The following is a 24,309-nucleotide window of genomic DNA, read 5'->3' on the forward strand; positions in this document are numbered from 1 at the left end:
CAAAGACGGCCAGAGTGGGTGGCGTCAGACCAGAAACAGGAAAAATAAACAGAAAGAGATGTGGAGTTTGGTGAAGCTGAGAGAATGCTTTCGCTCAGCATTTAATAAATAAACAGAACAGAAAATAAACGGTGGTAACAAACAAAAACACAAGGACACGGCACATTCGCCAAAACAAAAGAGATAAACAAAAAGGACTATCAATAAACAAAACATGGTGAGCTTCTTTAACGATTATTATTTTATTATTTATTCTCATTACCTCCGACTCCAATCCCATTCTCCACTCACCGAACACACAACCCCGAGTGAGTGAAAACATGTTGCTTTTATGCAGTTGTACCGAGACTCGACCGCTAGTCAATCATTCAATTGGAGTCGTGGTACAACTGCTCGTGAATTAATAAAGTGCAATTCCCCGTGCTCACATATTACATTTTACTTGCACGTAAAGTGCTGTGCAATCCTCGTGCCTAAATACAAATAAACATTTTAAACACTCGTGTTACACAGACCCGTTTATATCCCGTGTACCAATGACTATACACCAGCATTAAACACACCACACGCAACATATTACAGAAAATACACACAGGGGCGGGCACTTCGTCACAATAACATATGGATAATAACTGTGTTATAGAGTGTTAATAAGCATTGTATATTGTTTATAACCATGCAATGGCCATAGACAGAATTACGTTTAAACATCCGAAAGTACAATAGGTGGCTAAAAACTGTCCCCTTTAGAAATTCTGTCTATGGCTATTGAATGGCTGTAAACCATCTATGATGCTTTATTAACACTTTAGAACATTAAATCAGTCATTATTGGTTAAGAGCCCTGCAGTCTACGAGCGCTTGATTGTTGTCACCAGTCTGGAAGTATTGTTCAAAGTAGTGCTGTTTTTTTTTTTTTTTACAAGAAATATAATTAAAACTAATCTCCCCCAAGGGACATTTCATATCTATCTCACTATTTAACACGTCAAAGTTACATAGCCAGTCCCAGCTTTGCTCACTGGGTCTACCCTCCCTGAGTCAGCCATTGTGCCAACAGATTAGTAAAGACGCTTTTCAATGACTTTTGTATCAATGCATCCATCAAAAAACAATTTGAAATTTGAAGGCTGCACAGAAAAATGTCAGTCCCCCGCCACGACTGTAAATTCTTAATTAGAGATAAGTGTATGATGAAATAGAATTAGAAAAGGCAATGCAATATTTCATCTCAATTTTATAAGCAGTTCTATGCAAAAATGTAGGTGGCCTACAGACATGGATGTACAGACAGAGAGACATCTCCATAGATCCCCAGAAACTGTTAAATGCTAAATAATCTTAATAGCAAGTTTGCTGACGATTGGCTAAGCGGTTCAGCAGATACTGTACATGGAAAGTGTAAGTGTGATATACAGACAACTGCCAGTCATAACTCATGCAGATTGTTATTGTTCTTTCCATTTACTCTGTTTCTCTAGTGGTGCTGAGAACAACACCAGCTGCATATTAAACACTTAAGAAGACACTAGCCAAATTGTTTGTCTACTTGACTTTTTTTCTTTACAGTTTTACCTTATAATCAAATAATCAACAGCTTCATTTAAAATAAATCCTGACATCAAACGTGCAGTCCGATATCAACCATGTGTATTTTTGATATTCGCAATTAGTCAACTAGTATCAACCATATGGATATCAAAAACGTATTCTCTCATATATCATAGTATGAGATGTATTTGAAATCTTTATTCCTGATATCAGTAATATTAAAGAATAACTCAACAACTCATCCTTAATGATCTCTGGCTGTGTAATATATTTAATTTCTACAATGCACAGGGTAATTCATGCTGTTGAGCTCATAATATCTATCCTTTCTAAAACCACACAGACAGAAGGAACCGTAAACCTTAATATCCAAAGTGTTGCTTGAAAATAATCGACTAGCAGCATCTTGTTACCTCCAGAATATTATTTGTCTACACACTTAGAAAGCTGCACTCCAGTAAATGCTTCTATTAGTCAGTTGTTCATTTTTTAAATGTGTCGTCATAACCACAACCTTTACACTGGCTGCCATCCATAACCACTGTGGTTTCAACTATGCAAGAGAAAAACTATAGATTTATTATAATGATATGCACATGCCATTTGTAATCCTCTCCTCTCTTAAAGGACATGTGTGAAAAACAACTGCTTGTGCTCTCTAGATGTAAGGCAGGCTTAAAACACTTTATTTGCATGATACATTAGAAAAGAAGACAAATCAATAATTGTTACATTATGGAAATTTAACGGTGTGAACCAAATAGAGCACAATTATTCCTGTCTCTGAGGTCTAATTCTTTAAACACAGCCAAACCAGACACAAAGGTTTGAATTATAAAGTGTTAAAAATGGGCCAATTGTGCTTCAATAATGGTTAATGTAGCACAGCTTCAAGAACTGTTCGAACGCAGCAGTTACAATGGGAACCCTGGCTGATTTATAAGCTGTTAACTATGCTAAACATGGACAGAGAATACCGCAAACAGTCATCTAGGAGGAGGTCGTACTGGGGTTAAGGACTGAGTCAATACTTAGCTCCTTTCTGCTGTGCTCTTAATGCTGCATACAGCGAGCTTCCACTTAATCAGCACACAGCCATGGTCTGCCTGGGTTACATTGTAGCAGATGGTGGTATATACCCTACCTGACCCCTTTAATCAGACCCTATCTAATATGGAGTTGTGCCACTGTCTATTGCATCCCTGACGTGGCGTGGGATATACCCCACAAGGTGCTGGAAGGTGTCTTGAGGGATGTTAATGTCTAACATTTCACACAATTGGTGCGGAGATAGACAGACTGTCATGATTTTTTTACATCAAAGAGAACATTAATATTAACCAGCAAAATTGCTTCTGAATCCTAGAGACAAAAGCCCAGCCTGGGAAGTCCATCTGGACTTGTGGGGAGTCTGGTGAAATTGGGTGAATTCTCTTCAAACTACTGTCCTCCTTGGCACACAGGGGTACAACGGCTAATGCCGCACTCCCTGTGGGCTGCCAAGATAGGCAACTTGGTGAGAACAGGAGTTAAATTAGTGGAGATACACAGAGCTGTTTGTCCGGACATCCATCCTCCGGTATGTCACTCTTACATTTTTGCACACATCAGGAGAATTTTCTATCAAATTGTGGTTGCGGGGAGTGGATGATGATAGCTCTGATTTTGCAGTTGTGGCAGGGAGTGGATGATGATAGCTCTGATTTTGGTTTTGCAGCCATGGTGGGGAGTGGATAATGATAGATCTGATTTTGATTTTGCAGCCATGGCAGGGAGTGGATGATGATAGCTCTGATTTTGCAGCCATGGCAGGGAGTGGATGATGATAGCTCTGATTTTGATTTTGCAGCCATGGCCGGGAGTGGATGATGATAGCTCTGATTTTAATTTTGCAGCCGTGGCGGTGAGTGGATAATGATAGATCTGATTTTGATTTTGCAGCCGTGGCGGGGAGTGGATGATGATAGCTCTGATTTTGATTTTGCAGCCGTGGCGGGGAGTGGATGATGATAGCTCTGATTTTGATTTTGCAGCCGTGGCGGGGAGCGGATGATGATAGCTCTGATTTTGATTTTGCAGCCGTGGCGGGGAGTGGATGATGATAGCTCTGATTTTGATTTTGCAACCGTGGCGGGGAGTGGATGTTACTGACATATTTGTTTTAGTAGGTGAACCATTGTGGAATGCAATTATTGATTATAATATGCAGCTGATTCAATTAGCCAGTGAGTCTATGAAGTGGCTGTCACTGTACATTTTTCTGCCGACTGCCTCATACACAGATTTTGATATCAAGATTAATGAGCTGCACTGTCTTGGTATAAGAGTTAAAATCTCTTATACGAGGGATGTCACTAAGGGCCTCGTTGTAATTTAATATGAGACTTCAAATCCCATCACCCATTTAGCATACTGGAGCCCAAGTTGTAGTCCCCTGGCCGCAATGCAATCTGGGAATATCTGTGACTTCAGGAGTATCTGCATATAAATTAAACACATACCATAATTTCACAATATCAACTGCACCCTTTAATAAATGTTAGAAGCATTGCTGCACGCTGTAGACATGATGTATGTTATATACAATTCATGCGGTTTACTTGAGCGTAGTTTACATGTGTATCATAATTAATCACAACCAATATGAGCACTTTGCATTAAAGCTGTTAGCAAAATTATGAGACACAGAACTACTTGCTTAACAAAGAATTAAAAGTTAAAAAGGTAGGTATATAAATTCAACATAAATGAATAAATAAATGTATAAAGAAGATGACAGTCTACATGACCAACATTTAAAACAATTCATCTAGTCTCCTCTGAAAGAATCTTTTGGTCTTGTTTCAATGTTTATTAAGTTATGAAAGACTAACAGCTTCAGAAGTTTTCAATAACAAAACTATCAGAGTGATTAAAGACCATTTGACTATTGTTATACAGTATTAGAAGGACCCAGGGGAAGATGGAATCCTAATTTAATTGAACTGTGCGTACTGTGTCAATCTAAAAAGAAACTCAGTCTATTCATCATGCTCCTAATAGAGCCTGCAAAACAACAGACCTGCATTTAAAAAGAAAGCATGTACACAACTTGATTCCTCACCCATCCTGACCTTTCATATTCACATGCAATTGAAAGGCTTAGTCATTTACTCCAGTGATGCCATGCAAGTCAGTCCATTGATTTCAAAGCTGTTAAACAGCAATATAACCCTACAGGGGATACCAGAATATTCAGTGAGTGGGGAGTTTGATGGGGTAAAATGGGAAATGAACACCGCCAGTCGTCCTGCATTTATTCATCTGTCCCTCTATTGTTTAGAGTATAGTATTATCAAGGCCCTTTATTTTCAGCTTTTACCATTTTTGAATGCTGGAGTTTGGTTTTACTGCTTTCCACAATGTGTCAACTCTGGTGTTGATTATTTTATTTTTAATACGTTCAAAAGTTCCTATTAGTTTATATATAAAGAACACATCAAGCATTTCTTATTTTACTTTTAAACCACATACTTGCACATTTAGTCGTTATTGAAAGTTTCTCATGATTTTACTTTTTCATTGTGTTTAATCATTTAAGTATCTATAAATGTAGTAGTGCTAGCTACACAGGTTAAACAGTGACTTGTTATGGGTAGGAGACACTGCAGCACTCTGCAGTCCGAATAAATTAGGAAGTACATGTGCACATGATAATGAAGTCACTGGGACCTAGCTGAAAGTGATATGAAATCAGCCCTGTTCGAATCCACGGCCAGCAGCAGACCCACGTCAGACTGGTTTGTAATGGGACTGTTAATCCAGTTATAAATCAGTCTCTCCAGATGGAGGAAGGTGTGTAAAGAGAATCAAACCTCGAACTGCTGAAAACTTTACAAACAGTACTAAAATAAAAACTCAACAACACAGATTATTTTTTTTTAAATCCATCTAAAACAGACAACAAACTGTACACCTATACAAATAAAAACCAGAGGACTAGAAGCCCACATGATGAAAATGACATCTTTGAAATATGTCAGCTTGTATTGTATTATATTAAAGAACACAATGCTAGCCTCCTTTATCGGTGAATGAATCCAGCTGGTGAACCCGTCCCGTCCCGTCCCGTCCCCCCATCCCGTCTCCCCCAGTGTACTGATTAACAATGGTATGTGACGGCATCTGTTAGGAGTGGGTAGTCTCTCCCTGCGAGAGGCACGTGACTGGGAGTGGTGCACAGGTGAAAAAAGGTATTAAAGATAAGGAGGGGTGGAAAGGATGGGGGGTTTAGCGACTCCCTAAAAACATCACTAAACACAATATAAACAACTGTAAAAACATACACCAGAAAGAGGTCAGATAAGGGTTTAAAGAGTGAAAGAATTCAAACCCCTGTACCTGACTAGGGCTAAATATATTCAACTAGATTGGCAATACACTTTAGTTATATTTGTGCAAGGATATTTATTTCCCTTGCCATGCCTTAATGAAATAACAGCCCCACAAAATTAAATAAAGATCTAGTGCTCTTCCACTTGATTAGGACTTAAGAGCCCAATTATTCCCATCTGAATAAAGGCAGGCTCTAAAAAGGCCTATGCAGCAGGTGCACATGGCGATTTCAACATTTGGTGTGCATATGTGCGTTTCGGGAACTAGAGAAAGTGCCAAGAACCGGCTGTGGAAAGTTTATTTTATCTTTTGTTTATTTCTTCTCACTAATTTATTTTCCTTCATTTTCCAGCCCCCTTCACTGCCACATTAGCACCCCCTACAGGGACAGCTGATGAGTGTGTCCCTGAGTCAGATGAGGAATGAGCTGGTTTAGGTGTCAGTTGTAATGATGATGGTTACAAACAGATGACATCATTAGGACACACACACTTCAGATTTACAAACTATTCCATGATTTGTCGTTCCCCTTACATTTTGCTCCGGGGATGTTTTGTATTGGTTGGTTTTTTGACGTTTGCATTTATTGACAGTGACTTTGGGTTGTGAGGCTCCAATGCTGAGTTAGCATTTTCAGCTATATCTGTCTTTACCTGGATTTTAACTTGTCTGGAAAGTTCTAACTGCCTAATACTGAACAGACTTCGTTGTTCCATTTAAACCATGTGACCAAGCGACATTTCAACACTGCTGGCCCAATCTCCTCAACACTTACTATAAAATACTGCGAGTAGGTGCCCTATTTTCTGTGAAAAAACAGTGAATACTTTGGTATAGAAGCCCATGTGCTGTCTCTGAGTACAGGCACTCCCACAGCTGAAGATGTGTTTAAATGCAGGGCATGGGACCAGGATTTTCATAAATCTGTATTACTATACACAAGTTATATTGATTAAAGACCACATTAAAGACTTGGATTGCACATGCGTTTATCTGGCACAGTCCTACACTATTACATAAGCTTATTTGCACGATTATACAGTGCTGTATATACTGTAGAGGGTGGGACAAGCCAAGCTGAAAGGCCATTTTGTCACATGATTTTAATGAAATGAGGAAGTCTGTTTAGTCCTAGGCAAGCACACAAAAAAGTAGAGACAGAATTAGATTTTTATTTTCTTAGATCAACAGAACCCAGTATCACTCAACAAAATTGCAAAATCCTTTAAGAGGTAATGGGAAAGTGAACAACAATTAAATGGCATTTGGAAATACTGTGCTTGCTTGTTATGATTATGGTCAAATATAAGTGATTTCCACCTATTCAGTGTGCATGTTCGTGAATAAAAACTAAACCAGAATGAAAGCCTGTGGAGGCAATTGAAAGGGTTAAAGGAAGATTAAACTTTCCCTCCTCTAAAGGCTTCGCCATGCTTCTGATATCTAGTAGGAGATATGAAGCCCTCTGGTCAGCTTTTTATAGTAACAGCTAGCGCTCTGGTGCCAAGTCCATTCATACAACCCACAACAAAAACAGCAAGCACTGACTGATTTATTTTCTCAGTGTCTTCCCCTTGCATGTTCGCTCCTTAACTGGCACACATCCATTCCACGGAAAATTAATGACTCCATTGTTTCCCTCACAACCTCCTCTCATTGCACTTCCTGCTTAGAAGACACAAAGACTCTTTGACTGCTATAGCCAATTTAGGCTTTTTGTCACAACAAGAAAAACTCTCAGGAAATGGGGCATGTACCGCAGGTGTTCATGTACAAATAGGGAAAGCTAAACTAGGACATGTAGCAACATCTCCAAGCTTTATACCACTGATTAAACAATGATATGAAACTCAAAGCTCTAAATCATGAAAGTATGAACTGTTTTATACACTTCATTTTTACTTGAACATCTCATCAGAATCATATTTTCTCAGGATAAAAAAACAAACCTGCACTTATTAAATATCTTGGTATCCCTGAATAGATCATTGTTTTAATGAGAAAGCCAATTTTCTAGTAATGACAAACTGGGGCTTTGCTGGCTGTTTTATCCCAACTGTCTTCAGAAATAGGAAATCAAATATAATAAATAGGGAATTCCAAAAACAAGAAATATGGGTTTCTGCAACTGTTAAGATGTGTAGTTATTTTATATTGGTTGTCACTGAACACTTAAATGTGTTAGGTCAAGTTACCACATGATGTGCTACATTCTGACAACTTCAATTAAGAAGAAATGTCAAGAAGACTATTGTTTCTTCAGTGTACTACTGTGGCAAAGTGGTTTACTGTGTACAGGTGCAGAGAACATAAGAACATAAGAACATAAGAAAGTTTACAAACGAGAGGAGGCCATTCGGCCCATCTGGCTCGTTTGGTTATTAGTAGCTTATTGATCCCAGAATCTCATCAAGCAGCTTCTTGAAGGATCCCAGGGCGTCAGCTTCAACAACATTACTGGGGAGTTGATTCCAGACCCTCACAATTCTCTGTGTAAAAAAGTGCCTCCTATTTTCTGTTCTGAATGCCCCTTTGTCTAATCTCCATTTGTGACCCCTGGTCCTTGTTTCTTTTTTCAGGCTGAAAAAGTCCCTTGGGTCGACACTGTCAATACCTTTTAGAATTTTGAATGCTTGAATTAGGTCACCGCGTAGTCTTCTTTGTTCCAGACTGAACAGATTCAATTATTTTAGCCTGTCTGCATATGACATGCCTTTTAAGCCCGGAATAATTCTGGTCGCTCTTCTTTGCACTCTTTCTAGACCAGCAATATCTTTTTTATAGCGAGGTGACCAGAACTGCACACAATATTCAAGTTGAGGTCTTACTAGTGCATTGTACAGTTTTAACATTACTTCCCTTGATTTAAATTCAACACGTTTCACAATATATTCGAGCATCTTGTTAGCCTTTTTTTATAGCTTCCCCACATTGTCTAGATGAAGACATTTCTGAGTCAACAAAAACTCCTAGGTCTTTTTCATATATTCCTTCTCCAATTTCAGTATCTCCCATATGATATTTATAATGTACATTTTTATTTTAAATGTCTTTTCTCTTTTCTCTATTAAATGTCATTTGCCATGTGTCTGCCCAGTTCTGAATCTTGTCTAGATCATTTTGAATGACCTTTGCTGCTGCAACAGTGTTTGCCACTCCTCCTACTTTTGTGTCATCTGCAAATTTAACAAGTTTGCTTACTATACCAGAATCTAAATCATTAATGTAGATTAGGAATAGCAGAGGACCTAATACTGATCCCTGTGGTACACTACTGGTTACCACACTCCATTCTGAGGTTTTTCCTCTAATAAGTACTTTCTGTTTTCTACATGTTAACCACTCCCTAATCCATGTACATGTGTTTCCTTGAATCCCAACTGCGTTCAGTTTGAGAATTAATCTTTTGTGCGGGACTTTGTCAAAAGCTTTCTGGAAAGTTTAACGAAGCAGTCTTCCCAGCGACAGCGAGTGGAAGCGACAGCGAGTGGGAGAAGTACAGGCGTGGAAAAGTACAGAGCAGTTTCGAAGCAGAAAGGAGAAATTGCATCTTGAATTGCTTTAATCAGAAAACAGAGGACATTGGGGAAACACAGCAGCAGCTCAAAGTCAAACAGCCGCGTGTGTTTTTCTGATAACAAACAAGCTGAAACTCGGAGCAGCTGATTCAAATTCAGCGCCGTTTTGAGACACGGGCGAGGGGAGGAGCCAACAGCACAACAGAACAACGCAGTTAAACGAGGCAGTCTTCCCAGCGACAGTGAGTGGGAGAAGTACAGGCGTGGAAAAGTACAGAGCAGTTTAGAAGCAACCTCAACATGGTCTTCAAGCCAGTAATCTGTGACACCTGCTTGATGTGGGAAATCCGAGAAAACCCAGCGGAGCTAAACCAAGTGTGCGTAAAGTGCCGCGCGATCCAGGATTTGCATAAACTAGTAAGTATGCTAGAAATGGAGCTGGAAGAAGTGAGACAGCAACAGGATCTTGAGGAACTGGCACACCCACAATTCATGGAAGTCTGCATCACCCCTAACAGACTGAAAGCCACCAGGGAGATAGAAGGTCAGAACAGCTGGGTTCAGGTAGGCAGAAGCAGGGAAAAAAAGAAACTTCGTCAAACACAACCACCAGAAATCAAAACAACCAACAGATTTGAGTCACTTCAGAATTTTGATGAGCAGAACCAACAACAAGAGAATGAAAGGAACAACATCCAGGACCCTATTGACAGTGGTGACCAGACAGCAAAAAGAAGGGAGGTCATGATTGTTGGGGACTCCATATTGAGAAACACAGCAAGTTCAATTCGCAGTTTGGACCCCCTTACTACAACAGTGTGCTGCCTTCCGGGAGCCTCGGTCAAGCACATCACTGAGAACGTGGACAGGCTCCTGGAACGAACAGGAGACGACCCGGTAGTAGTCGTCCACATTGGTACAAACAACATTGAAAGAGACAGACCAAAATCCCTGCAAAACAAATTCAGAGAGCTAGGAAGGAAATTAAAAGAGAAAAACAAAACTGTGGTATTTTCTGGTATACTACCCGCACCTTGCAAAGGACCATATGGACAGCTGGAAATAATTAATCAAAACGCATGGCTGAAGACGTGGTGCACACGGGAAGGCTTCACCTATCTTGATCATTGGACCACATTCTACAACGAGGACTATCTGTATAGACGGGATGGACTGCATTTAAATAACAAGGGAACCAGTCTACTTGGAGAAAAGATCCTCGAGCAGGTTCGGAAGCATTTAAACTAGAAAGGAAGGGGGGAGAAATCAACAAAAAAACAGAAGGGAGACCGCATCAAAACAAGAACAACAACTCAGGTAAGACAACCATTAAATGTATTTATCTAAATGCTAGAAGTATCAGAAACAAAATTTTAGAACTTGAAGCTACTGCACTAACAAGTAACTATGATGTGATAGGTGTTACAGAAACTTGGTTGTCTGAGAGTGATGGGGACGAATTTAATATTTGTGGGTATACACTGTATAGGAAAGACAGGCAGGACAGAAGAGGAGGAGGGGTAGCGCTATACATAAGAAACAGTCTTGAAGCCCAGGTGTTAAACCTGGACAAAGAAAATAAAACCGAATCAATATGGGTCAGAATAACGGACAAAAATTCAAAAGGCATAATAATAGGAGCATGCTATAGACCGCCAGATTCAGACGGTGAGCACAATAATCTGTTATACAATGACATTAGAAATGCGTGTAGCAAAGGAGAAGCCATACTAATGGGGGATTTCAACTTCCCCCATATAAAATGGGAAAACCCGGTGGGTAGCGCGAAGGATGAAATAGAAATGGTGGAAATGACAAATGACTGCTTCCTAACACAATTTGTCAAGGCACCGACTAGAGGGGAGGCATGCCTTGATTTAGTCTTTTCAAATAACGAAGACAGAATAACTAAAACAGAGGTCAGAGAACCACTGGCAAACTCAGACCACAACATGGTCTCATTTGAAGTGTTTTTTAAATCCCCAAAAGAAATGACTAAAGCTAAGGTTTACAATTTTAGAAAAGCAAACTATGAAGGTATGAAACAGAGACTAACAGAAGTAGATTGGAGTAAAATAGAGAAAACACCCACAGAAGAAGGATGGTTGTTCTTCAAAAATGTAGTACTAGAGGCGCAAAACAATTACATCCCTAAAGTAGACAAATCTAAATGTAAAACTAAATTGCCAAAATGGTTTAATAGATCAATTAAAAAAAATATTCAGCGAAAAAAGGCACTTTACAGAGCATTAAAAAAGGACCAAAAAGAAAGTACGCAGAAAGAGTACACAGAACTGCAAACGCAAGTCAAAAAGGAAGTTAGAAAGGCCAAGAGAGAAATAGAAATGAACATTGCTAAGGGGAGCTAAAACCAATTCCAAAATGTTTTTCCAATATTACAACAGCAAGAGAACATTCAAAGAGGAGATTAAATGTTTAAGAGATACAAATGGCAAAATTGTAGATGAAGAAAAAAAATAGCAAATATATTAAATGATTACTTTTCACAAGTTTTTACAAAGGAAGATACTGACAACATGCCCCACATGTCATCCAGTTCCTATCCAGTTTTAAATAACTTTAGCATAACTGAGGCAGAAGTGTTAAAGGGACTAGGCGCTCTTAAAATAAACAAATCCCCTGGGCCAGATGAGATCCTCCCAGTAGTACTCAAAGAGATGAAAAAAGTTATTTACAAACCGCTAACCAAGATCATGCAACAGTCTCTTGACACAGGGCTGGTACCGACAGACTGGAGAATTGCAAACGTAATACCGATCCACAAAAAGGGAAACAAAACTGAACCAGGTAACTACAGACCAGTAAGCCTGACTTCTATTATATGCAAACTTATGGAAACTATAATAAGATCCAAAATGGAAAATTACCTATATAGTAACAGGGTACTGGGAGACAGTCAACATGGTTTTAGGAAAGGGAGATCGTGCCTAACTAACTTGCTTGATTTTTTTGAGGATGCAACATCGATAATGGATAATTGCAAAGCATATTCCATGTTTTATTTAGATTTCCAGAAAGCTTTTGACAAAGTCCCGCACAAAAGATTAATTCTCAAACTGAACGCAGTTGGGATTCAAGGAAACACATGTACATGGATTAGGGAGTGGTTAACATGTAGAAAACAGAAAGTACTGATTAGAGGAAAAACCTCAGAATGGAGTGTGGTAACCAGCGGTGTACCACAGGGATCAGTATTAGGTCCTCTGCTATTCCTAATCTACATTAATGATTTAGATTCTGGTATAGTAAGCAAACTTGTTAAATTTGCAGACGACACAAAAAATAGGAGTGGCAAACACTGTTGCAGGAGCAAAGGTCATTCAAAATGATCTAGAAAAGATTCAGAACTGGGCAGACACATGACAAATGACATTTAATTGAGAAAAGTGTAAGGTACTGCACGCAGGAAATAAAAATGTACATTATAAATATCATATGGGAGATATTGAAATTGGAGAAGGAATCTATGAAAAAGACCTAGGAGTTTTTGTTGACTCAGAAATGTCTTCATCTAGACAATGTGGGGAAGCTATAAAAAAGGCTAACAAGATGCTCGGATACATTGTGAAAAGTGTTGAATTTAAATCAAGGGAAGTAATGTTAAAACTGTACAATGCACTAGTAAGACCTCATCTTGAATATTGTGTTCAGTTCTGGTCACCTCGCTATATAAAAGATATTGCTGGTCTAGAAAGAGTGCAAAGAAGAGCGACCAGAATTATTCCGGGCTTAAAAGGCATGTCATATGCAGACAGGCTAAAAGAATTGAATCTGTTCAGTCTTGAACAAAGAAGACTACGTGGCGACCTAATTCAAGCATTCAAAATTCTAAAAGGTATTGACAGTGTCGACCCAAGGGACTTTTTCAGCCTGAAAAAAGAAACAAGGACCAGGGGTCACAAATGGAGTTTAGAAAAAGGGGCATTCAGAACAGAAAATAGGAGACACTTTTTTACACAGAGAATTGTGAGGGTCTGGAATCAACTCCCCAGTAATGTTGTTGAAGCTGACACCCTGGGATCCTTCAAGAAGCTGCTTGATGAGATTTTGGGATCAATAAGCTACTAACAACCAAACGAACAAGATGGGCCGAATGGCCTCCTCTCGTTTGTAAACTTTCTTATGTTCTTCTTATGTTCTAAATCTAAATAAATCATGTCATATGCTTTGCAGTTATCCATTATCGATGTTGCATCCTCAAAAAAATCCAAGCAAGTTAGTTAGACACGATCTCCCTTTCCTAAAACCATGTTGACTGTCTCCCAGGACCCTGTTACCATATAGGTAATTTTCCATTTTGGATCTTATTATAGTTTCCATAAGTTTGCATATAATAGAAGTCAGGCTTACTGGTCTGTAGTTACCTGGTTCAGTTTTGTTTCCCTTTTTGTGGATCGGTATTACGTTTGCAATTTTCCAGTCTGTCGGTACCACCGCTGTGTCAAGAGACTGCTGCATGATTTTGGTTAGCGGTTTGTAAATTACTTCTTTGATTTCTTTGAGTACTACTGGGAGGATCTCATCCGGCCCAGGGGATTTGTTAATTTTAAGAGCTCCTAGTCCCTTTAACACTTCTGCCTCAGTTATGCTAGTTATTTAAAACTGGATAGGAACTGGATGACATGTGGGGCATGTGGTCAGTATCTTCCTTTGTAAAAACTTGTGAAAAGTAATCATTTAATATATTTGCTATTTTTTTCTTCATCTACGATTTGTATCTCTTAAACATTTAATCTCCTCTTTGAATGTTCTCTTGCTGTTGTAATATTGGAAAAACGTTTAGGAATTGGCCCTTAGCGACAGCTCCGGAAAGTGTTAGCCGTCTAAGCAAACACAAGTAACAATTATAGACAAACAAACACTTGCGATATTTCACAATTACTGCATGGGTCCTTCCGGGTTATATTTTGTAACCAAAGCGAAGGAACAGATTACGATTCTCCGTCCCCCTTATATGCTGTCACGTATGACCCCTTGGTAAACGAGTGCAGCTGCCTTTTTACAATCTGCGGCTACTACATCGTTTCCCTTCTGAGTCAATATGTTCTTGCAACAGAGTCTCGCCTTCTTCCAGACTGACCGACTTCCCAACCCAAGGAAAGAACTGTCAGGCCAGCCTGTCCAAGGAACTCTGTACTCACTAATTAGCACCCTCAAAGGTTGTGAAGGAGATTTACAACCAATATTCATTGTATTTCTGTCACAACTACTCAATAACTTTTTGTTTCGGTATTCTTAAATCAGTTAGGAGGGGTAATAACTTCCAGTGAGAAATATGTGTAAACAGTGAGACCATGGTGATTAAGAAAAGAGTATATGCTTCAAAGAAATGAGTAAACCCACGTACAAACTAGAGTAAAATACTGTATACTCAACAACATTTAAGACCATACGTTTTCTATAAGAACTTGTATATGTGCAGTATTGGATGAGTCCGCGTGATATATATATATATATATATATATACAGTGACTTGCAAAAGTATTCAGACCCCTGACCAATTTTCTCATACTACCGAATTACAAATGGTACATTGAAATTTCATTCTGTTTGATATTTTATTTTTAAACACTGAAACTCAGAATCAATTAGTGTAAGGTGACATTGGTTTGTAGTGGCCAATGTAAAGTCACTTAACAGGGCGTTGGGCCACCACGTGCGGCCACTACAGCTTGCATCCGCCATGGCATAGAGTCTACTAGCCTCTGGAATTCTGCAGGAGGGATGCGGCACCATTCTTCCACAAGAAAGTCAATCAACTCACGCCTGGTTGATGGAGGTGGAAAACGCTGTCTCAGGCGTCGTTCCAGAATATCCCATACATGCTCTATTGGGTTCAGATCTGGTGACTGAGAAGGCCATGATATCAGGACAATATCAGTGTCATGCTCATCACCAGTGTCATGGGTGACCACACGTGCTCTGTGGATGGGGGCATTGTCCTCCTGGAAGACACCCGTCCCTCGGCAGGAAAGAAATGCTGCAAATGGGGTGAAGATGATCACTCAGTACCATTAAGTAGCGCAATTAGCATTGACCTTGCCTTCTAAGGGAATGAGCACAACCAAACCATGCCAGGGAAATGCGCCCCACAATATTACGGAACCACCAGAACCCTTCACTGTTGGAACCAAGCACTCAGGGCTGTAGAGTTCTTTAGGTTGCACTCATCCATTTGTGGAGAACATGGTGAAGGATGATTCATTTTACCATATCACATTTCTCCACTGCTCGGTAGTCCATTGCCTGTGTTCCTTGGACCACTGGACGTGCAAACATGCATTGCCAGGCATGATGAGCGGTTTGTTCACTGCAACCTGACTATGGTATCCCACTCTGTGAAGTTCTCGGCGGACTGTTTTTAATGAAACTGCCTGCTCGCTCCTCAGGTTGAAATTTGCAGTCAATTGATCTGCAGTTGCTCGTCTGTTTTGCCTTGCACTTCGAATTAATGTACAGATATCACGATCCTGGAGTATGTGCTTCCACCCACTGTTCTCCTTTGCTGATAATGTTTTTCCCTCAGAGCTCCATGCCGACATCACCTTAGACATCATTGCTCATGAAAAGTCAACAAGTTGAGCTGCCTTGATCACTGAAGCTCCTGCCAAGCATGCCTCAACAATATCCCTCTTTCAAAGTCACTGAGGTCTCCTCTTGCAGCCATGCTAGCCATAATTATAGGCAACCAGGCCTGTCAAGCATTTTTATACATGATCCTAAGCAAGCTGGGATGTTATTTACTTAATTAACACATGAGCCACACTTTTGTGGAAGCCCTTGCTTTCAATATACTTGGTGTTCCTCATATACCCAGGGGTCATGAGCAAGGGTATAAATAGGGCGCATTGTGTAAGTGGCCTGCTCCTTGGCAAATCATTAGTGTTTTAACCTACAAGGAGTCTGTGTTGCCATATTGTGAAACCGTGAGTTAGTGTTTTGTTAACTGTTGTCTGTTTGTTAATAGATTACCAGTAGCACGATCCGGAGCTGGAGCGAAAGCCAGCATAAACCCAGACATCACTTTCACCCCTGCATTTCACGGAGAACTGTAATACACCACAAGCACTTATTCACTGTCACTAAGAACTGTGTTTGTGTTTTGTGTTTAGTGTTGGTGTTGTAAAAACTGGACTTTTGGGTTACGGGTGAAACCCGTGGATTTAAAAATACCCAGTGATATACGCTCCATCATTATTATTTACAGGTGTTTGCCATAAGGCTCTGGACATTGCAGTGATTTCAATACCCTTGCACTTGTTCGTAATTGTCTGTGTGATTCTTACCTGCACTGCACTGCACTCACCCGTATCCACTCACCACTTTGCCACACATGGTGTCAGATTGGGATGGACTATGCAGCACTGTCGGCACTGCTGGAGCAGCTGGACAGCAGATAGAAGTATGAGGAGATGGAGAGAGGAGCAGTACACGGTGCTGATCGAGAGAGTCAGGCTAGCGATACTGCCCACAGCAGCAGCAGCACGCGTTATGGTGGCCCCAAAAGCAAGGACGCATAAAATGACAGTGGAGGACGACCCAGAAGCATACCTGGTGGCATTTGAATGGCTGGCTACCACCATGGTACACTGGCTCAACTCCTCGCTAAAAACAAGCGCACAGATGGAGGAGGCCATTGTAATAGAGCAGTTTTGCCATGTGATCTGCGCAAGACCCAAGCGTGGATATGGCCCCACAACCTCAACACCCTGGACCAAGCTGTGAAACTGGCAGAGGACTTTGAGGACTTCCTTGTGGCAGCCTAGTCTGGGCTACTCACCTCTCCAGTTCAACGGAGCATCCAAGTGCCACCTTCTCTCTCTGCTCCACTACCTCCACCACCAGGACCGGGTCAACGACCTTCCATGGAGATCAGGGTTGCCCCCCAGCAGGGGTAGAGGTGCTTCCCCTGCCCCGTTGTCTTACCAACAGTGGGACAAATATCTAACCTTTGTGCCCTCCTTTCTCCCTACCTGTTTTAGGTGCCACCGGCTGGGTCATCAGACCAAGTCATGAGTGTGACGTGGTCGCATGCAATCTGGCATCCGAAGCAGGTAAGCGAGGGGAAAATGGTTGGGATGGGCCTTGCATTGTTAATGTAATTTTAGGAAATGTGAAAGTCCATGCATTAGAGGACACAGGGTGTGGTCAGGCCTTAATTAGAGCATCTCTCTTGGGGGGGGGGGGGCTGGTGTTGTAGTAGCCACAAGGTCAGGTGACTATCTCCTGTATCCATGGAGACACAGCAACATACCCTACAGTCAAAGTATACTTATTGGCCACATGCCCAGACTGCCAGTGAGTAGCGCCAGGTCGAGTGCACCCTGCCCCTTTGGTCCCACTGCTGATTATTTCCACCCCCTTTGAACGCATCGCAATGGACATAGTTGGCCCTTTGCTACCTTCTGACTCCTGCTACATGCATATATTAGTGGTGGTAGATTACGTAACACAATACTCGGAGGCAGTTCCATTGAAGTCCACTAGTGCCGCTGCAATAGCCAAAGAACTAGTGCAGATTATGGCTAGATTAAGGATCCCCAATGAAATCTTGACTGATCATGGAACTAATTTATGGTCTAATACATTACAGCAAGTATACAAAATACTAAAAATACATCCCATCAGGACGCTTGTTTATCATCCACAGACACACGGTTTGGTGGAACGTTTTAATCAGACCCTGAAGGCGATACTGAGACGATTTGTAAATCAGGAGCAAAAACTTTGGGCATCGCTTCTTCCCTATCTCCTTTTTGCAGTGAGACAGATGCCGCAGAGCTCGACAGGGTTCTCCCCCTTCAAGCTCTTATATGGCCAACAGTCTCGCAGTATTCTCAATCTGTTGAGAGAGGGGTGAGAGGAGCACAAAGGCTCATCCAAAAATGTAGTGCAGCATGTGCTCCTACTTAGAGATCACCCAGGACAAGATTTGGCCCAGGACAATATCAAATCGGCACAGCACCGTCAACAGCAGCATTACAATCAACATGCATTAATTCAAACCTTTCGACCTGGAGACAAGGTAATGCTGCTGTTAACATGAGCTGTGCATGTTAATTGAGGAATTCAAGAACTAGAACTAACCTTGTTGAATATGCCATTGTCTCTCCCCCAGATGTCACAGTGCGAGAGAGACCTTATCGGATCTCAGAAAGTTGACGAGGTGGCTTTCCCAAAGAGGTATGAGACAGGTTCAAACTTGGGGTGACTGAGTCTTCCAGGAGCGGATGGTGCAGCCCGATTGTGATAGTGGCCAAAAAGGACGGCACCAACCACTTTCCGCAAGGTAAACGTTATTGTCAGTTTGATGCCTATCCCATGCCTTGGGTTGACGACTGTGGGTGGCAAGTTTTATTTCCTCTCTGGATCTGACGAAGGGATACTGGCAGATCCCGTTAACTAGTAGTTTTAGAGAGAAAAACACATTTTCAACACCAGAGGAGTTGTTTCATTTCATAACTATGCCATTTGGGCTACATGGTGCGCCCTCTGCCTTTCAAAAATTGATGGACCAGGTTTTACATCCACATTCTGAATATGTGGTAGCGTATATCGACAATGTGGTTATTTACAGCTCCACCTAGCGAGAGCATTTGACTAGGATCACAGCCGTCCTTCAGTCTCTAAGGGCAACCCGCCTAACAGCCAACTTGAGAAAGTGTGCATTTGCCAAAAAAGAGACACAATATTTGGTATTTATAATGGGGAATGGCAGGGTGAAACCCATTGTCACCAAGGTCCAGGCCTTGGTGGACGTGGCAATCCCCAAAACCAAGGCTCAGATGAGGTCTCTACTGGAGTTAGCCGGTTATTACCACCGCTTTATGCCCGAGTATGCCACAGTGCTTAATCCCTTAGTTGACCTCACTAGAAAGAGCGGACCAAATTCAATTAAGTGGTCAGCAGAAAATGTCAAGTGGCGATTGATACTGTTAAGCATAAACTTTGCCAGGCCCCCACTTTCATCACTCCAGACTTTACCAAGAGATTCATCCTCTAAACCGATGCCTCGGATGTCGGTTTGGGTGCAGTCCTGTCCCAAATAGTAAACAGAGTACATAAGTAAAAAAAAAATGCTCCCTCGGGAGCGCAACTACTCCGTGGGCTACTCACTCTTTGAGATGCCAGCAGGTTTGCCATAACAGTCCTGGTGATACACATATTGTCAAATGGTTTAGAATTCTTTGTTCTCTTGCTCACAGACACCACACTGGTGTCTCTCCTTACTTCTCTCTCTTTGTCTGACAAACCAGCCCTATTTATGTGGGCTGGCCACACCCTCTGCAGGTGTTTCCAACCCACAACTGGGATTGAGATCAGAACTTTGACTGGGCCACTGTAGGACATTCACCTTTTTGTTCTTGAGCCACTCCAATGTTGCTTTGGCCTTGTGCTTGGGATCATTGTCCTGCTGAAAGGTGAATTTCCTCCCAAGCTTCAGTTTTTTAGCGGACTGAAGCAGATTCTCTTGCAGCATTTTCTTGTATTTTGCTCTATCCATTCTTCCTTCAATTGTAACAAGATGCCCAGTCCCTGCTGATGGGAAGCATCCCCACAGCATGATGCTGCCACCACCATACTTCACTGTAAGGATGGTGTGTCTTGAGGCATGGGCAGTGTTAGGTTTGCCTCATACATAGCGCTTTGAGTTTTGGCCAAAAAGCTCTATCTTGGTCTCATCTGACCACAAAACCTTTTCCCACATCTCAACTGGGTCACTCTCATGCTTTCTGGCAAACTCCAGACGTGCTTTCAGATGGTACTTTTTGAGTAAAGGCTTCTTTCTTGCCACCCTCCCATACAGGCCAGTGTTATGCTGAGCTCTTGATATGGTTGACTGGTGCACCATTACTCCACTCCCAGCCATTGAACTCTGTAGCTCCTTCAAAGTGATTGTTGGCCTCTCTGTGGCTTCTCTCACAAGTCTCCTTCTTGTTTGAGCGCTGAGTTTTGTTTTTTCTTTTCTTGGCAGTGCCTGGGTGGTGTGATGCAGCTTCCACTTCCTGATTATTGATCCAACTGTGCTCACTTGGATATTATTTTGAACCCTTTCCCTAATCTATGCATTTGTATTACTTTATCTCTAACTTCTGTAGAATGCTCTTTGGTCTTCATTTTCCTTCAGATTCACAGCCTTACCAATGATCCTTCAACAGTGGGTTTTTTATCCAGAAAATGTGACAGCAACTTTAATGGTTCACAGGTGGAGGACAATGGTAAGGTAATTGTGTCCTCGTGAGGGCCATTTCTTTCATTGGCTTCCACAGCATAGGGGTTGAATACTTCTGCAAGCAAGATATTTCAGTTTTTTATTTTTCTTAAATATTGCCCAACATAAAACCAATGTCATCTTACAATAATTGATTCTGAGTTTCAGTGTTTAAAAATAAAATATCAAACAGAATGAAATTTCAATGTACCAATTGTAATTCGGTAATATGAGAGAATTGGTCAGGGGTCTGAATACTTTTGCAAGGCACTGTATATAAAATAAACTTTAATTCTTATGTATAGTAATGTTAACTGCTTTAGAGTTGCTACAGTGTCAATGAATTGAAGAAGAAAAAAGGTACAGCTGAGTTAGTGAGCAGAGTTGTTTTTCATGTTATTAAATGAACTGGTGCAAACACCCCCAGTCTTTCTGAGCAGATTGAAAACAGAATCGACATGTTTTGTCACAAACTTGTTTGCAAGGATCTCAAATTTGAGTTCGATGCCGTTTGTGGAAATGAGATATTCCAGTCAGTTGTGAGGTTGGCAGATAACCAACACAGTGATTGCATGAAGGCCAGTTTCCTCAGCTGACTCCATTAGTCTTCCTGTTACTTCTGGATTGGCACTCCTTTAACATGCCACTTGTGGCAGTCATGAATTAAGACTCCTATTTCAGAGCAGTTTGAGCCAGCCCTGCTTTTACTGTGAGCCTAATAGCACTCCTGTAACATGACGCTCAGAGTATAAAACCTGGAACAGCTCAAATCGCTCTGCAATGGGAGTACAATTATTTCAGTAATGTGTACAAAAAGGAAAAGATACCATGAGGGGGTAAAAATATAAAAATACAAAAATTGTAGTAATACTAATTCTGTTTTATACTATTAGTACTACTAAAACAGTCAATCATAAAACACAACCCATAACACACCAAGCTATTAGTATGAGGAAAATGTATCAAATATATGTTTCTGATTTACACATTTTTCAGCCAATAATAAGAAAATGAATTCCAATACAGATCAGTCTCACTGGCCTGGCTAAATTCCTTGCAGACTGGTAAATTTAATTGAACATTTGAAACTATAGTGGTGCCATTGTGGTGACCTATATCATCCCTTTGACCAAAATACTTGGAATGAATATACAGCATGTTAGTGAAACATCTTGAAGTTTAAATATTTTCTTAAGCTAATCTTACTGTATTACTTGTTAATATAAGTAACTGTTTCCCTTTCTTGAAACTTAACACCAATTTAACCAAAATATTTCAACTTCATAAGTCCTAATGGTAATCTGTTAAAACCCTAGCAAAATTTTCTAGGGACAGAGTAACCTTCTTTCACAGGGGAGGTGTTGATAATCGAGATGCTCGACTAAGACGGATCTAGAGAGAACTTATTTGCAAAAAATAGTAAGCAGATGACATGTGTTGTTTTGAATAAATGTACTTTGTGGAATGGGCCTTATGACTGGGGCTCGTTGTGAGAAAGTTGTTATGGTATAACTAGTCTTGCTAAGCTCTTGTTTGGGTTGAGAAGGTATAGAGCATTGTAATTTATTTTCAGAGTCTGTTTTCGACGAGGAAGGTTGGCCATCTCATCCCGATCCGACGAGTGTGAGCGACGTTATCGGCTGGAGGAGGAAAGTGATGACTGTTTTTACGTGAATAACGTTAAGTGTATGAGAGTGATAAGTGTTAGTCGAGTCGAGACAATGGCATCTGTAAATGATAGTATCTGCAGTGAGAAGTCGGTGAGCGTGGCGATTGTTGTATATGCAGATTTAGAGTGTTTTCCGTTATCTTTTTGATGTGGGTGGTTAGGGTGTAGTTGTTTACTTCCTTGGGGACAGGGTGAGCAACTACATAGGCGGGTTCATACATGTTCTTCATGAGTATCATTCAGAATCAGTAAAACATTAGTCTAAATCACAAAGCATGAAAATCACACCAAATCACATAAAATTGGGCTGCCCATCTTGAGATGTGTACCAGTTTATGCCCATAATATTACCTTTCTGCATTACATCACAAGGTCTCCTTGCATTTGTTACAATTTTCAGTCTCTGCTTGAGAGGCGGTTCCTCGACTTTGCCGTGAGGTCCCCAACACAAGTCCAGTGCGAGGGAAACGCCAGTGCGAGGGAAAGAGAGATGTCGACACGTCTCGCTTCTTCCCCTGGGTCGAGATGTACTGTGAGCAAGAAGAGGGACCGACCCGTGGGATAGCTGTATTGGACCTATTCAAAAGAAATGTTGGCTCCGTCTAATGAAAGTTTTCGGCGGGGTGTGGCGGCTCACCATGTGCTGGTGGTCATTTTTCCACGGTACAGGCATGGAAAAGTACAGAGCAGTATAGAAGCAGAAAGGAGAAATTGCATCATGAATAGCTTTAATCAGAAAACAGAGGAAATTGGGACCCTTGTCTCGTGCCCATCGTCGTGAGTCGAAGTGTTCAGGAAAATTTATGTCTTTGAAGCGACGTCACACATAAAAGACTATTGTGTTGTGTATTGTTCGACTGGTTAGAGACTCGTCGACTAAGTTCAAGTCGCGGCGAAGTTCGTTCTGAGGGATGCCCTCTCCACCAGGGTGAGCGAGGGGTCCTTGCGGTGGGGGGGGTGCCTGTCGGTGGTCGTGTTGTCTGTACTTGTACTACTTGATCTTGTTGCCCCAGCAACGGTCTAGTCTGCGTACAGAGAGGGTCCTTTCTGCTCACTGTTGTTTGAAAAAAACAATCGGGCCCAACACATCTAGTTTGTGCCAAAGCTGCGAGAGAAGCACCTCCCAGCTACCGCCACCCCCAAAATTGCCAATGCCACATTAGTCAAAAGTGGAAAAGACAGCGCAGCCTTCCTAACTACGATCAGCCAACAGTTTGTGAAGTTTAGCAGTTCCACCCCTCCCCCCGATCTGCAAGCGACCGTGCCTGTTTGCAGCCCAACGCAACCCACACTCACTTATTAAGGTATTAATAAATAGTTCCCCATAAATACCTCATTTTTACATGAGTCTGCAAGCCAAGTAATCTAGTGACATTCCTGCTTGCAGTGGAAATTCTGAGGAAACCCAGCGGAGCCTAAACCACCCGGTGCGGTCCTCGGTAAAGCTGCAACCATTGGTCTCCTGCGCGCATCCACTGTTGTATTTTCGGCCATAAACTAGTAAGCATCGCTACTAGAAATGGCCAAAAAAGCTAGGACCCACAGAAGATAAATTCTTCCCCCGACAGTGTACGTTTAGTGGACAGCCAACAAGACGATTATAGCCAGCGGCAAAATCGCTTGCCACACCCACCAATTCATGGAAGTACGGTGCGGAGTCCCTCCACCCCCTAAATCAAGACTGTAACCCCCAAAACACCACACCCATATGGTGCAACGATCTAGAAGATCCCAGAACAGCCCTGAAGAACCGTTTTGTTTTCTATGGTAGTTGCAGAACGCAGGGAAAAAAAGACAAAATTCGTCTTAGAAGCAGCAGTACACTTCTAATCCCGAAATGACCTCAACACCCACAAACTTTCTTCACCACCACACAACTATAATGAGTCACTCTGTCAGAATGTTTGTTTATTTTGAACGAATCCGCAGAATACATAACAAAGAAAGAACATGAACAGGACCAC

This window comes from Polyodon spathula, chromosome 7 (genome assembly GCF_017654505.1).
Source record: "Polyodon spathula isolate WHYD16114869_AA chromosome 7, ASM1765450v1, whole genome shotgun sequence".
Taxonomy (NCBI): Eukaryota; Metazoa; Chordata; class Actinopteri; order Acipenseriformes; family Polyodontidae; genus Polyodon; species Polyodon spathula.